Genomic DNA, 17,976 nt, shown 5'->3' with positions numbered 1-17,976 from the left:
ATTTCGTGGTGGCTCATTTTTCGTGGAATTCTTGGGTACCTCTCATCCACGAAATAACATCCTTCACGAATTGATGAGTTAGGGTAATAAAGTCATATTCCCTTTTGTAGATATATATGAAAACACGAAATTACGTCCCCACGAATCTGTAAAATTTAAGTCATCCACGAAAATTGGCCCCCACGAAATTTAATGATTCCACAGTATTCTGTATATATCTACTCTCCCTCTCTTTATACAATAAATAATGTGAAATCTACATCAATTTTGATAGTTTTTCAGACACGAGTAAATAAAAACGACATCTTTAAAACAGTTTCCATATTTCTGACACATTTCTGTTGCGGGGATAAAGTAATTATCGCTATTCCTAAGAATATCACAGCGGAAAATTATCCTGGTTTGTACGCGAAGTAAATAACAGTCATTTAATTGTAATGGAGAAGACAAATAAAATTTTTGAATGTTTTTAATTTGAGAAATTGAGCACATTGAGGTACAATTTTCTTCTTCACATCTATACATGTAGGGTTTTTAAAATAAAAAACAATAACTATTATTTTTTTTTAAAACAATAACTAGTAAGTAGTGAGTAGTTGATGAAAAAAATGTAACTATATGCACTCATATATTTTGATCGCTTTACAAAGTGGGGGGGGGGGCAGAACGAAAATATAGGGATTTGGAAGTTAACAACTTAACAGTATACCTCTACCAAATGTTAAGTTTTATATCTTGCGTAGAATTTTCTTATTCTGGTAAAAAATAGTATTTCATGAAGGTACAATGTCAAAGATTACATGTATACAAAAAAAGTGTAAAATTCGAATACTTTACAATATTTATTTTTTGTTTTTCTACCGAGGGACCATATGGCACAATATCTTTTGAACGCCCATTGTTGCTCAGGTGAGCGATGTGGCCCCATGGGCCTCTTGTTACATTTGCAAGTAAAAAAAATGTTTCCTTATATGAACTTATAGAAAAGTGAAAACGGTAATTGTGTATGAACTTTTTGATGACGTCAAAATGATTATAGCAAGCACTTATTGCTTGTCACTTGGATTATTGTAAACATAAAATATGTAATTTTAACAGTTTTAAATGATTTGTCTTTTTTAAATGTAAAAATAAGTAATATACAGCAAGTTCACCAGAATATAAGGTTGGTTGGTACTTGTTCAAATCTGCTTAGATTATATATAAACGAATTAATCCTTGGTATAGGTAACGATACAGAAAAAGGATTTAAGCAGGCGATTACACAATACTCCATTTTTCTCAAATTTAATCGAAAGTGCTTCGCCTGATCGGCTCTTCAGTGGATTTTAATTTGTAAAATTGGGGGAGAATTTACAAAATGCTTGTCTGCTAAATAGTACAGATACTTTTGTATTTGACTTATTAAAGTATTGCAATACTTTAATGGATCAGTCATGAAAGTAAGTGCTCTCAGATGAGCAATGTAGCCCATAGAGCTAAGAAAAAATTGGTAATGTCTTAATTCATAATAGGACATTTTTTAAATGATTTTTGTAGCTGTGTTACATGTTCAAGTGTTTTTTTTTAATATTAAAGATGCCAAAGAGAAAGTCTTTGACTGGAAGAAAGGAACGAGAGAAACAAAAGTTGGTGAAAAGGCAACAGAGACAGGATGATATCCCTCAAGATGAGATTAGATTAGAGTCTCCTGCTGACTTGGGTTCTCCTGGGCAAGGTTCTAATGGGTTACCTCCTGTTAAGGAAAAACCTATGGCCAGGGTGCAGGCCTCTCCTTGTGAGAGAATGCACTCAGCCCCGAGGTTGTCACCTCCTCGGGGAAGTCGTCTGATTGTCCCAAAGGACAAGGTAGCATCCCCTGACTCCCCAGCGTGGGTTTGTACTCCACCGAGAGTACCTGAATCAGACATCTGGATGATGTCAGATTCAGCAGGTCAGGCGCAGCTGATACCTCCCAAGGGGGAAGAGGTCAGCAAGGCATTAAAAAAAGATGAAAGGCACGTAGAGGAATATAACAAAGACAATATAAAGAAAAACAAAGGCAATATAAAAGAAAACAAAGGCAATATAAAGAAAAACAAAGGCAATATAAAGAAAAACAAAGGCAATGTAAAGGAAAACAAAGGTGATATAAAGGAAAACAAAAGGGATATTAAGGAAAACAAAGGCGATATAGAGAAAACTAACAAAAATATTGAAGAATCAAAGAAATATTCAGAGAAATCAAAGAAATATACAGAAAAGTTAGAAAGATATGATGGAAATGGTATAGAGATTCGTGTGGAGGACTATAATGCATGTATTGGTAGAAGTGAAACAAAAAGCACAAAAGGAGAGAAATTTCATGTTGAAAAAATTGATAATACATGTATGAATGAAAATAAACTGAATAGTGATAGAAAAGCTAGTACTACACAAGTTACTGGTAAAGAAAGTGATGATAAATGTTCAAAAAATGTCAGTTTGTCTGTGCAAGGTTCATTTCATCAGGGGGATCCAATGTTTGGTGAAAATGCTGGAACTCAGTGTGTAGCAAATTCTTTAACAGCATTGGCATATCATAAATTAAAGAATTGTGAGCAATGGCAATCTGAAGATATGAACAAGATATTGGCAACAGGAGATGAGATGTATTCCTATCTACAGTTTAGTTCAACAGTTGCAAACAGATACCTTTTAGTAAATGAATTGCCTCACTTTTTTGAATGCTTTGGTAGAATGTTTGAGTTTAAAGCAAATGAGTCTTTACCAAGTCTGATTAACTTGGCAAATGTAGAACTGAATTATGATGACTTCAATGCCTATCAGATATTAGATGCACTTCTAATAGCCCTTGATGACAATGATGGTTGTTTTGTGTGTTTTGGCGGAAATACATTTTTGATTGGGAAATGCCACTATAAATTGTTTACATTTGATTCCCACTCAAGGTCATCTGCAGGATTTCAATGTGTAAATGGTAGAAGTACACGAGTATTGTATGAATCGGTACAAGATGTATGTAATCATGTCTTGTCTCTTGCTATGTCAATGGGTTATTCTCAAGCAGTTGAATGTGAAATAACTGGAGTGCAATGCTCAATTACACAGCTTTCATTGGGTATAGAAGAAGGTATTGAAAAACAATTGGAAATAGGGGATGAAAAATATCAACTGAAGAAACCTGCAATATTTCAATGCAGTATAAGTAGTACTGGTGTAAAAGATAATGATGATGAAGTAGAATTTGTTGGGAGTGAGCAGCATCAGATTAGATTTTTACCTCTTTCTAACGAACAAAAGACAACACATTGTGAAATCTTAAGAATACCATATTCAATGCAGAAATGTGAAAATCAACATCAGTATGGACAGGAAATAACAGTGCCAATGACCACTGTTCCAGTTGAGCCAGATGGAAATTGTTTCTTCAGAGCAATCTCGTTCTGTTTAACAGGAAAGCAAGACTATCATCGCACGATACGTTTAGCAGTATGTCATCATCTGTTGGAAAATGGGTTGCTTTTCACATCATTCTTAAGGCCAGGTCAAACTTCTATTGAGAACCACATTTCTACATCAGGCATGACCATGGATGGGAAATGGGCAACGGAAATAGAGATTCTTGCACTGTCCCATTTACTGAAAACTGAAATTCATACATACTCGGAGAATAAATGGGTTACTTTTTCTGGGTTAATGGTAGATTCACAGGAAAGCATGACATCATTGGGAGGCATTTATTTGGATCATAAGAATCAGAACCATTATAATGTTGTTACGTCTATTAGTTTGGGAGAAAATGTGTCCGCAACAACATCACAGAAACTATCATGTTTGAAGGAAAACAGTAGGAAATTTGCAGATAAAAACCGAAAGAGACAACAACGAGAATCTGTTTCATTCCATAATGAAAGAAACAAAGTTCAAAAGTCAGATGTTAGTGCTAAAGAAAATAAATTGTACAAGCAAAACATGAAGTACAAGACGGACTTAGATTTCAAAAGAAAATGCATTGTAGATGCAAAGAAAAGATACAGAAATGATGAACACTATCGTGACAATTTAATACAAATCGGTGTTCAACGATATAAAACCGACCAGCTGCACAAAGAAAAGATGAAAGAAAAAAGCAAAAATAAGTATGAAACAAACAAGCTACACAGAGAAGAAGTCAAGGAAAGAAGCAGACAGAAATATAAAACAGATCAGTCGTTCAAAGAGGAAGTCAAACAAAGAAGTGTACAGAAGTATAAAACAGATGAACAACATAAAGAAAATGTAAAAACAGCTGGTAAAGTTAAATATCATTCCAATCCAGAAACAAAGATACAGAAAAAAGTTTCTGTGAAAAAACAAAGAAATGCGCTGCACAAAATGCTTGAAAATACTGATGAGGTGGTAAAATCATTTAAAAATTGCATTAGACATGGAGCGGAATACACATGTTGCTGCTGCCATCGTCTTTTGTTTGAAAACCAGATACAAGGATGTTCACTTGAAATGTATGAAAAAAGTATTAAAGCAGCTCAGGTTGCAAATTTGTGCATTGATAAGAAATATGTTCATAGCTGTACATCTGGGTGTTTTGAGAATTGTCCCAAATCACGTACCTGGATTTGTTTTACATGCCATAGAAAAATTCTCAATGGAAATGTTCCTGCTGAAGCAGCCTTTAACAAAATGTGTTTGGAAGATATTCCACAAGAACTCAATAGCTTAAATACTCTTGAGCAGCATCTTATTGCTTTACATATACCTTTCATGAAAGTGACAATGCTTCCAAAAGGTGGCCAACAAAATGTACATGGACCTGTTGTATGTGTGCCATCAAACATAAAGAAAACAAGCAGTTTGCCTTTGGATGGAAATGAAAATCTTCTGTTACGAGTTAAGCTCAAGCGAAAGTTGTCCTACAAGGGATATTATGAATATCAGTTTGTAAACCCAAATCACATTAGAATAGCCCTCAATTACCTGAAAGAAAACAATCAGTGGTATCATGATGTTGAAATCAACAGAACATGGGAGAAAGATAATGACCAGAGTATGTTGTTCAGTCAGCCAGAAGTTTTTGACAATGAAGAAATAGTTGAAGAACAAAACAATGAAATTGAAGAAATTGCTACTGATACTTGTTTACAACCTGTTGATATTGGACAAGAAGTCCTAGATCACTACTTTGATGATGTTTATAATATAGCTCCTGGTGAAGGACACAATCCAGTAAGAATGTTGCAAGAGGAGGGCAATGAAGCAAAGACATTTCCCTACTTATTTCCAACTGGAAAATATTCATGGAATGAAAGTCGAGATGTAAGGATAACACTTTCTCGATATTTTAACAACAGATTGATGAATGCAGATAATAGGTTTGCAAAGGATACAAATTACATTTTCTTTTGTCAATATCTATCTGAATTGAATCAGGTCATTGAAAAAACACAAATTTCAATTCGCAAGTCTGTATCAAAACTTGATGGAGGGATACCAGTCACTACAGAAATGTTACAAAATCCTGTTGTACTTGCAAAACTGCTCAGGAGTGATGAAGCCCTGCGATTTATGCAACCAATTAGGGGAACACCTGCTTATTGGTCAACTGCACAAAAAGATCTTTTTGCAATGCTTCGACAACTTGGAATTCCAACATGGTTCTGTTCTTTTTCTGCTGCAGAATTCAGGTGGAATGAAATATTGAGTTCAATTATGTTACAAATGAATGACAACAGAAATCCCTCTGATTTAGATTGGACTGAAAAAAGTGAAATTTTGAGGAGCAATCCTGTTACAGTTGGAAGGATGTTTGAACATAGGTTCCATATTTTCCAGAAAAATGTAATTATGTCCCCAGCAAAACCCATTGGACATATTGTAGATTATTTTGTAAGAGTTGAATTTCAGCAGAGAGGTTCTCCTCATATGCATTGCTTGTACTGGGTTGAGAATGCCCCAAAATTAGATGAAGACAGTGAGGAGAGTATTTGTCAATTTATTGATAGGCATATCACATGTGCTTTACCATCAGAAGACACTGACCAAGAACTTCGACAAACTGTACTGGGAGTACAACAACATAGCAAAAGTCACTCAAAATCGTGTAGAAAAAAAGGAACAGAGTGTAGGTTCAATTTTCCTAGACCACCATCTGAGCGTTCATTCATTTCAAGACAACTGGAACAAAATTTGGATGATTCAGGTAATGAATTAAGTTGTCCACAGGCAAAGGAGATTTTGTTAAAGGTATGGAATGAAGTAACTAATGAAGCTAATATGTGTAGAACAACAGAGGAAATATTCAGCAACATGCAGCTATCACAGGATTTATATGAAAAAGCACATAGAGTATTGGCCTCTAAAACCACCTGTATTTTGAGAAGAAATCCAACAGAAATGTGGACAAATCAATATAATCCATGCCTCCTCAAAAGCTGGGATGCTAACATGGACATACAATATGTATTGGACCCTTTCAGTTGCATTGTCTATATTATCTCATATATTTCAAAATCAGAAAGGGAAATGGGAATGTTACTTAAGCAAACTAAAATAGAAGCAGCAGAGGGGAATTTGAGTGCACATGACACCATCAAGAGAGTAGGGTCAGCTTATCTCAATCATAGAGAAGTTAGTGCACAGGAAGCAGTTTACAGGGTGTGCAATCTTAAAATGAAGGAGAGTTCAAGAAAAGTCAATTTCATTCCTGTGGGAGAAAATCCAACTCGACTGAGTAAGCCTCTTCGACAAATAACAAACAACAAGAAAGTCAAAATTGGTGAAAATGATGTGATTACGGATGATGATGATGATGAAGAAAAAAGTTTATGGATGACAAATATTGTGGAAAGGTATGAAAACCGACCTCAGTTGAATCTTTTCCATAAAATGTGTCTTGCTGAATTCTGTTCAGAATACAGAGTACTTAGTAAATCTGAGATTCCAAAGGGCCAAAAGGATGGTGTATATGAATTGAGAAATGGAAAGGGTTACATTCAAAAGAGGAGCAGAGGGAAACCAGCTGTTGTACGTTACCCAAGGTTTAGTCGTGACAATGCACCTGAAAAATTTTATCAGTGTCGCCTACAACTTTTCCTTCCATACCGCAATCTGAATCAATTGAAACCACCTGGATTTGATTTGTACCAGACTTTTTATGAAAATGGATATGTCAAAGTGAATTCAAACAGAGATTTAGAAAGAGTGAAAAGCATTGTGGATAGCAATCATAATTACTTCTCAAAGAATGAGGATGATATTGAAAATGCTCAGGATGCTTTAGAAATGCTTGGTGAACCAGAAGATGCATGGGCAAATTTATGTCCAGAATCAGAATTAAATCGAAGAGAATGTTTGAATGAAAAATCAAAGTCAAAGGAAACAGAGAATACAGAATCAGAAGTAACACATGAAGTTGAAATTAGTGGTTCTGAAGACATTGTTTATCATTTGAGAGAAACCCAAAACACTAGAAAAGAGATGCTTCCCTTACTGCGCAGTTTGAATGAGAAACAGAAGCAGATTTTTTATGCTGTTCATGAATGGTGTATTAAAAAAGTGTCTGGAGAGAATATAGAACCTATGCACATTTTTATAACTGGAGGAGCAGGGACAGGAAAAAGCCATCTGATAAAGACAATACACTATGAAGCATCTCGTCTCTTTGAAAAAACTTTGCCTTCCCCAAATGCAATATCTGTGATTTTGACAGCTTTTACAGGAACAGCAGCATTCAATATTGGAGGAAATACCATTCATCATGTTTTCTCTTTATCAAAAGCTTTACCAATACCATATCAACCCTTGAAGGAACAAAGTTTATGTGGAATAAGAACAAGATTAGAGTATTTGCAGATTTTAGTGATTGATGAGGTTTCCATGGTGTACAAAAGGCTACTGTTTTATATTCATGAACGACTTGTCCAAATCAAAAAATGTAAAAAACCTTTTGGTGGTGTATCTGTGATAGCAGTTGGAGATTTCTACCAACTTCCACCTGTCAAACAACGAAAAGATGAGAGGTTGTATAAAGAAAATGGTTCATATCCAATTGATTACTGGCTTGATTTTTTTAAAATTGTCGAGTTGGATGAAATTATGCGACAACGAGAAGATAAAGCGTTTGCAACTGTTTTGAATTCACTGCGCATTAGGACATCTGAAGAATTTCTATCAGATGATGCTTTGTCAACACTTCAAGAATGCATTAGAGAAGGACCAGATGATGTTTTACATGTGTATTCTACAAACCAAGAAGCAAATGAATACAATCTCAAAATGTTGCATAGGAATTGTGAACAATTAATAGAAGTGCAAGCTGATGATTATCAGAAAGACAAGACAACAGGAAAATTAGCTTTACGTGACAAACCTTTGACTAGTTCCCGAGCTGATGGCCTCTCTGCTTCATTACTTTTAGCTGTGAATGCACGAGTAATGTTAACACGTAATGTAAGTGTTGAGGATGGACTAGTGAATGGTGCAATGGGATATATTGCAAATTTTGTGTTTAAAAGCAAACAGCCTGTAAATGCAGTAGAAGTAGTTGAAGTCATCTTTGATAGTGCAAATATTGGTAAAATCCAAGGGAAGATGACTCCCAATGGGAATGTGGTCCCAATTAAAAGAGTGGAAGAAGAGATAAATGAAAAAAATGTGAAGAGTGTTGTCAGACATCAATTTCCACTGAAACTCTCGTGGGCATGTACAGCACATAAAGTTCAGGGCATGACTACCAAAAGTGTTGTTGTCAATTTAGATCGCACTTTTTCTCCTGGGCAAGCATACGTAGCAATCAGTCGCGTAACTTCAAAAGATGGTCTATTCATTGAGACTAATGATGAAAGTGTCTTACAGAAAAAAATATATGCGGATTTAGATGTGAAATTAGCTCTTAATAGTATGGAGAGATACATTTTAGATGAAGACTGGAAATGCAATGTAACAAAATATGGAAATTACAAAACAATTCTTTTGTTCAATGTTCAGAGTTTGAGAGGACACTTTCAGGAGATAAATTGTGACAACAGATTAATGAAAGCAGATTTTGTTTGTTTAACTGAAACATGGTTGAAAGAAGAGGAGGACATTCAAGATATTGAAATTTCAGGCTTTGATTTTCACCATGTTGTACGTAACCAGTGTTATGATGATAGTGAAGATCTGATGACAAGACTGAGGAAAGCAAAAGGAGGTGGGGTTGGAGTGTACAATAAAAAAACAAAAGAGACAATCTTGATCAATGCTTTGGAATACAAGAACATAGAGGGAATAACTATAGAAATACATCAGGAGGACATTGCGATCATTACACTCTACCGGCCAAGTTTACTGCCTGTTAACAATTTTCTTAATACATTACAAAAGGTGGTGAATTTTTATAAGAGACGTTATTGCAACTTGGTTATTATAGGTGACATGAATGAAGATGCCAAAATGCAAGGACCCATACAGAGTTTCTTAGAAACAATGGGATTTATGCAATTAGTGCATTTTTACACAACAGAGGGTGGAACAATATTAGATCATGTATATGTAACTGACCCTCTAAAAATATGTGTACACAAAGTGTCATTTTATTTCAGTTATCATGAAGCTATTGAAATTCATGTTAGAACTAAATAAAAAGGTTCAAATTGATTTTGAGTTCAAATTTTTTTAAACAAGGATAGTTTTTAGTTTTGCCTGATAAAAAATGAATTTACAGGATGTTGATCTATTATTACCGTAGATACTTTCTTTATATGGAAGCCTTAGTTTTCAAAAGATTACCTCTTCTTCGATAATAAAAAATTTGTTGCCTTTTCAATTTGAAAGAATTTTTCATACTTAATTCCTATGTCATAACAATGTTCAGAGGACAAATATAATATCTTTATTAGTGATTTTCTAAATAGAAGAGTGCAGTGCTAAATTCATGAGATAATGAGAATCAAATTGATACTGTGTTTACATATCAGTTATACATATGTACTTATATTTTTCATTGTTGTTTTGACAGATGTTCATTGAGACATGGATTAGATTCTCAATGCCTACTGAAATCCTAGCAGTACATGAAATATGCATATTAAAGAATATGGGAAATGTACTTCAGTTGAAGAGCTGAAAAATGGAAAATGTCTACAATTTGAAGGTAATAATGCCACAAAAATTCTTAATAATGAATTGATTTACAATTTAAATTGCTGGAACTTTAAGAAACTGTATTTGCAATATAATTTAAACAGAAAAGTAAATAATATAGGTTCTATTCCTTGTATGTATTACATATCTGTACAGCGTATACATGTACCGGTATATACATCTTCTTTAATGCATTCAATATATGTCAATATTTGAAGTTAAGAAATCTCAGTTTCATACTTTAAACAAAGAAATCTTTCTTAAGTTGTCAATGAAAGAAACATCAGAATATGGGCAAATGAAGTGAGCCAAATGCTTATTATAATTTACGAATTTTAATTAATGAAGATGATACATCTCCATGATGACAAAGTTTTCTTTTATATCAATTTGCAAAAAATCTAAGATAAAAGAATTAAATAATTTGCTGTTGACAAAAAATGGACAAAAAAGTTAATTTACTCAAAATAAAATATTTTCACATGAGTAGGTCTTTGCTCTATATTACCCAAAGTTAGTGTAAAAATGTACATTTTATGGTTAATCAAAAAAAGATTGACATAATTTATGTCTTTCCAAGAAATACTTAAAGATACAGTACAGCGCCTCTTTCTTAAAAAAAATGACTTGAAAAAAATTTCTGAATGGGTTTGGTATTTTGTTTTTGACATTAAACTTGAATGAAAGAAAACTCCTTATTTTTCAACCATGTGTAATTAATGCCAATTATAGGTTATTTGCAAAGTTTTGAGAAAATTGACCATCTGGAATTTTTGGGGAAACCTTCTCAAAATGCAGGTATATTTACCTATAAAAATGTATAATAAATTGTCATTTTACGCTCTTCTAATCAAATTTTAAAAATACTTCTGTAGCAATTTTTCTCAAATAGAAATATGTCATAAGTTCACATCAGTTTTTAACTCGCATATAAAAAAAATACTAAATTCTACAATCTGGTGCTTAGTGGCAGCTATCTCAAAATGTAAAATTGCACCAAATTTTGCTATAAATTTGGGGTATTACAAATGTAGATTGAGGTAGTGCATTCATTAAAAAATTAAGCGAAATAACCCCAAAAAGCATTATTATGTGTATAAAATTTTAACTGGGTACAATTTTTAGGTTTTGAAATGTTATCTCCTACAAAGCCTCATTTTATATTAACGTCATGAAAGCTTAATGGCAACACTCTTCTACCATAAAAAATAAAAAAATGTTTGTAAGGAAAGAATTCCTTTAGTTAAAAATTCTTAATATTTTTATCTATCTTCGTTTATTGTGTTCAATTTTAGAAATGATGTCGGAAAAAATTAATAAAAGGTATAGACACATTGTATTTTACTAGAATGTGCATAAACATGTGAAATGAAAACTGCAAGAAGTCAGCTTCCTTAATTATTTGAAAAAGAGGTTAATTTCTAGTAAAGAATTATCAAAGTACTGAAGTACTGACAGGAGTTGATTTTACTGATTATCATTAATTTTAAAATCAACTTATCTTGCATGGCAATTAGTTTCTAGTCTGTATTTGAATTACGCACTTTTTTATTATATATATGAATTTTAGACTTTTCTGACAAGAATTTCGAGAAACCCCATATGAATCATGTTGTGTAATATTTCAAGAAAGATTTCAAACTATGTATAAGTAATCGAAGCAATTCTAAAGATTTTATGGATCGAAGCACTATTGATATCGAACTCTAGTCTCGTTCAACCAGACGCTCGGCTGTCTCCATTAATCTTCGACAAGCAAGAGAGTCTTTCTGCTTGTCGGAGATTTACAGAGACAGCGGAGCGTTTGGTTAAATGTGGCTATATTAAACTCTGGCGTAGGAATACATGAGACTATAAAAATATCTTAGCTGTTCATATTATATAAAATCTGACTATTTTCAAGTGTTTATTGATAAGTTTCCTTAAAAAACAATGCTTTGAACAGCATACATTACTTTGATTTCAAGAACTAAGTCTTGTCAGCAGTGATGATTTGTGCTTAGGTCCAAACACTGGTTCACTCTCGGTTTGCCAGAGTAACTGCATACGAGAGTTGATTAAAATCAGCTCCCAAAAAGTAAGGCTCATTTGTTTTCTTCCGTAATTAATATGCAGGTAGTGCCACTTTTTGGATCAATTCAAGAAATACTTTAATGAATTGTTTAAAGAATAATTTTTCACACAAATCTTCTATACAAATCATATTTTACACAATATCATGTAACAGCATTGAATTGAGGATTCTTACTAGATTTTATGATCTCTGTGTACAGTTTGACACATGATTGTCATGTTTAAAATTCTGCTCATGACATCTAGATGCAACTTTGCAGAAAAGTCAGATTGATAAAAATATCAGAATAATAAACTTCAATGAATAAATGTTTTAATTACAATGTAAATAGATTTGTCATGATAATCAATAAACTAACAAATAAACTATCAAATTTTAATATATGACAGATAGTACTTTAATGCTGGAAATCATTACAAATAAAATATTCTGTCATTTTTATTTTCAGAACCAATCATGATTTTAAACAAATGTTGAACAAATCATTTAATTAACCTTCATCCCAATCACTTTTTGTCGGAGTGAAATGTATGTTACTGTATATCAATAACTGAATGAACTTTTTCAACATCATGCATTAGTATTAAAGTTATGGCAGTCTTTAAATGGTTGATGTTAAAACTTTACCTTGACTCTGCATAAAAAAATCTGTCGTGCATGTGACAGAACTATGTATATGTATGTATATGTATTCACACTTTTACAAGTCAAAGCCTATCATGTTGCTTAGACCTTAATGCATAAAACCAATCTTTGTTTGAAATTATCTGCAATTATTTTAAGTAGATATTTACAGGTAATTTATCTATTTATCTTTTCATATCTATTTATTATATTCATTATTGACGGTTTGTTATTGTCATATTTTTACTATTAAAACAAAGATATATTAGCTAGTTGGCGATGCATACGGGGGTTGATATTCAATGTTTGAGGGGGGTTGGTCTTTAGGTTACAGAAATGTGTAATGCATAAAAATGCAGTTCTCTCTCTCTCTCTCTCTCTCTCTCTCTCTCTCTCTCTCTCTCTCTCTGAGAGCTTTAAATATTTGGTGCTTGTGACATGAAAATGCAAATTGTGGGGATAGTATTTGATACATGTAGAATTAAATCCAAAACGTTTCATTTTATATACATGTACTATGTTAATTGAAATGGAACTGCATAAAAGATTAAAACTCAACAATGAGACACTTAATATAAGTAAAATTTATTTTTGTAACAATGATATCTAATTACATTCATCCAAGTTTAAAAGAAGGAATCTGTAGAAAACTAAATACCCAGTATTTGACATGCAGATATTGATTATACATATATCAACGTGTATATTTTTTGTTGTTTTATATTTTGACCGTAGAATTTCCATAGGATATGTCTCTTCATAACTTTTGTTAAATTTGTTACTACGGTAACCATATACAAGAGTAAAAAAACCCTCCTTATTAGCAATTTACTTTTCCCTATGACCATATCTTTAAGGGGTAAAATTATGGTGCATTTATTCTGAAATTAGGTTGAATTAAAAGTTTTGTTAATATTACACTTACAGAGGTACTTTTTTTATTTTACCTTTTTCAAGGTATTTGAAAACTATTCTATTTGGGAACTTAAAAAAAAAAAATTCTGCAAATCAAAGTTTAAAACATCATTGAGCTTTTTTATAAGAATATGAATAAAATAAATTTGGTAAAATATTGAATGTTTATGTTTTACATTTGTGTTAATCCTTGAGATGAAAGTTTTCTCAATATATGGGATATGAAGAAGATCGAGTGCCAATGAACTAGATGTTGTTTATGTAAATTTTGACTTCACTGTTTCTTCAAGAATCATGGATGCTGCAAAATCCATTATAATGTATTGAATTTTTCCAGATTTGAAATCATGGCTCTGTATTGTGAATAGAGTGAAAATATAAGCTTAGAATTGTAAATAACCACAATGACTGTTTCATATTGGGTATATCCATCTAATTATACCTCCCGCAAACGAAGTTTGGGGGGGTATATAGGAATCACCTTGTCCGTCTGTCCGTCCGTCTGTCCGTCTGTCTGTGCAATCGTGTCCGGTCCATATCTTTCTTATGGAGAAACATTGGAAGTTCATACTTCACACAAAGATTGCTTATGACCTAAGGGTGTGTCATGACCTTGACCCAAGGTCATTCGGGCAAGGTCAAGGTAACTGGCAGAAAAAATACAAAATTCGTGTCCGGTCCATATCTTTCTTATGGAGAAACACTGGAAGTTCTTACTTCACACAAAGATTGCTTATGACCTAAGGGTGTATCATGACCTTGACCCAAGGTCATTTGGGCAAGGTCAAGGTCACTGGCAGGAAAAATACAAAATTCGTGTCCGATTCATATCTTTCTTATGGAGAATTATTGGAACTTCTTACTTCACACAAAGATTGCCTATGACCTAAGGGTGTGTCATGACCTTGACCCAAGGTCATTTGGGCAAGGTCAAGGTAACTGGCAAAAAAAGTGCAAAATTTGTGTCCGGTCCATATCTTTCTTATGGAGAATTATTGGAAGTTGTTAATTCACACAAAGATTGCTTATGACCTAAGGGTGTGTCATGACCTTGATCCAAGGTCATTTGGGCAAGGTCAAGGTCGTTGGGAAAAATAGTGCAAAATTCGTGTCCGGTCATTATCTTTCTTATGGAGAAGCATTGAATGTTCTTACTTCACACAAATATTGCTTAGGACAAAAGGGTGTGCCATGACTTTGACCCAAGGCCATTTGGGCAAGGTCAAGGTCACTGGCAGAAAAAGTGCAAAATTCGTGTCCGGTCATTATCTTTCTTATGGAGAAGCATTGAATGTTCTTACTTCACACAAATATTGCTTATGACCAGCAGTTTAAAAAAAAATAGACCAGTTGTTATTTATAGAAAATGGACGGTGAAATAGATTCATCCAATATTTTTTATAATTGGAAAAATACACGCATTATGATTTTCATCTTAGCGGGGGGTATCAATTGTGAGCTTGCTCACAGTACCTCTAGTTGTTTTTAGAACTGTAGGACAAAGTAGTGCCATTCAGCAAAATAGCTTTTGTAGTTGCAGAGTGTATATACATTTAATGTGACATTTTTGATCGGAATGCTTGACACATATCAAAGTTTAAAAGCAAGTGTCAAAATTGAATTATGATTTGAAGGAAAGAATTCAAATTGTTTTATGTACACCCTTTCCAAAACTGTGAAATTTTCTACTTATACCTTTATTTTCAGAGTTTTTCAATACAGACACATTTTGCCAGAAAACGGATCTGACTTCACACCATGAAATTTTTACCAGAGAGAGACAATTTGATGAGCTTTTATTCAAGGGGTCCCTTGTTGGTGAACGAAAATTACAGCGAGAGCTATGAACCCTAATGTTAACATTTAATACCGGCTACGGAAAATGCATTACTGGACTGCATAACTATTTAAAACTTTTATGTGAATGACATTCAATATTTCCATTGAAACATCTCTTTCTATTTCATACATGTAAAGTAATGCTAAGTCCTTTCCTTTACATTGCAACTCCTCTCAGAGACCTTTAATGTACTTCCATCAAATTACTCAATAAGGACATAATATATAGATATGCATATTCAAGTATAGATTAAGTGTTCCTGTGCGAATGGTTTTTTTTTCAATATAGATTTTTGGTTTAGATTTAATAAACTGTTTATGACTCCAGCCAAATTTATTTTGTACATTACAAAGAGTTGGTGGTTTTGTTAAGATAGATGCAGAATGCAGTAGGAGAAGGGCTCTTTGCTCCCTCCGATTTTGACCAACTTGAAGAAAAGCCAAATTTGAATCATTTTTTTTTTCAGATATTTCCCCATTGCATGTATTTTTCTTCCTACCCTAGTTGTGTGTGGACTTGGCCTCAATAATGCTTAAACGTCATTGCATCTACAGTTGGCCTTTTAGTCCCTCTTATTCAGACAAAATAATGTGATGTGATTATATAAGATGTGATGTGAAGATAATATGTAGCTAGATATGTGTCCATATGTTCTCATTCATGAAAAATGAAAGATTGTATCATTATCATTATGATATTTAGAAGATAAAGACAATATTTACTTGAGTAAGAAGGGTGCCTTTTATTATGTGTATTTGAAATTAATAATCTATAACTTTGTCATTATACAGGTACATGTAGTTGTATTCTTCAATGACAATTTATGTGCAAAAATTCATGCAATGATTTTGGATACTATAGATTAATTCATAAGAATGCAAAGTATGCTTTTTATACCCCCGCTCTGAAGGAGAGGGGGTATACTGTTTTACCCTTGTGTGTCTGTCTGTCTGTCCGTAACAACAATTTCTGTCGCATTTATCTCAGCAACTATTAATCGCAGATGCTTGAAATTTTTACAAAGTGTTTGTTAAGGCATGCAATAGCGTGGAATATATTTTTGTACCAATCGGACGTCAATTTTCTGTTAAATGACGACTTTGTTTATTTTTAGCAAAAATTTTCAAACAAATTTTTGTCAAAGATTTCTCAGCAACTGTTGATCGCAGATGCTTGAAATTTTTACACAGTATTTGTATAGGCCTGCCATATCATGGGATATATTTTTGTACCAAAAAGACGTCAACTTTCTGTTAAATGACGACTTTGTTTATTTTTAGCAAAAATTTTCAAACAAATTTTTTTCAAAGAATACTGAGCAACTGTTTATCGCAGATGCTTGAAATTTTTACACAGTGTTTGTTAAGGCATGCCATATCATGGGATATATTTTTGTACCAATCGGACATCAACTTCCTGTTAAATGAGTACTTTGTTTATTTTAGCCAAAATTTTCAAACAAATTTTCGTCTCAGATTTCTCAGCAGCTATTTATCGCAGATGCTTGAAATTTTATATTTCTGTACCAATCGGATGCCAGCTTCTGTTAAATGTCGACTTTGCTTATTTTGCATATTCACATCAGAGCGGGGGTATCACTAGTGAGCATTGGCTCACAGATATCTTGTTAAGTTTTATGTTATTTTTAAACATTATCCATAGTCTGTCCTAAGTAATGCTCCCATAAAATTTGGAGGATTTTTAATCAAAATACACATACTCGTGAAAGAAATATAGTTGGAATTGGTGAAAGGGAAAATAACCAAAGTATTTTCACTGCCAATTAAATTATCATTTTTCACTCGGAAACACTCACAGGAAGGAAAACAGACTCAGTGACTGATTACTTTGTTAGTTGATGTGTATTGTTGTTGAATTAATTATTATGTTCATGGGACATAAATGTTCAGGAATATTTTGGGTCACTCATATACACCAATTTACAATCCCATGATTGATTATTTTGTCAACGTGATGGACATTGAACCTTTTTAAATCAGAATACCCAAGGAAATACATGTTTGTCAGTTGCTTGTCCACACGTGTGGACATTGTTCATATCATTGTAAAGACAGTGTCAATGACCAGCGTATAGAAATACAAAAAAGTAACACATAACCCATCTCTTTGGAAAAATTATATAACACCTGAGGAAAGTTGTACAATTTTAAAATATGCAGGTTTATTTTCTTTGAAAAACTTCACGACGTATTGTATTGTTAGATTAACCGTGACAGCATGATATTGTTATTTTTCATTTGTTTCATTTATTGTTTAAAAATTTTTATTCAAAAATTTTCACAACTTAATAATGTATTTTTGGATTTTTTTCATACACAAATGCCCAATTGTTTATAACAAATAATGCCATATAGTCAACAAATTGTGAATTGCTGAATAAAATTAATTATTCTTTTATTAA

General features: G+C 33.0%; 1 long non-coding RNA gene across 1 annotated transcript in view; it reads left to right on the top strand.

Annotated features, from left to right (window-relative positions):
• LOC117686577 (uncharacterized) overlaps positions 1 to 17,967 on the top strand; it is a 36,793-nt gene extending 18,826 nt beyond the window's left edge. Inside the window, exons 3-4 of the long non-coding RNA XR_010710504.1 lie at positions 9,977 to 10,111; positions 15,422 to 17,967. This is a non-coding gene — a long non-coding RNA (uncharacterized lncRNA). The remainder of the gene's footprint in view (positions 1 to 9,976; positions 10,112 to 15,421) is intronic.
• The last annotated feature ends 9 nt before the right edge of the window (positions 17,968 to 17,976 follow it).

The sequence above is a fragment of the Magallana gigas genome, chromosome 10 (assembly GCF_963853765.1).
Source record: "Magallana gigas chromosome 10, xbMagGiga1.1, whole genome shotgun sequence".
In the NCBI taxonomy this organism is placed as follows: Eukaryota; Metazoa; Mollusca; class Bivalvia; order Ostreida; family Ostreidae; genus Magallana; species Magallana gigas.
The sequence above is the reverse complement of the archived record's forward strand: the minus strand, read 5'-3'. Positions and strand labels throughout refer to the sequence as shown.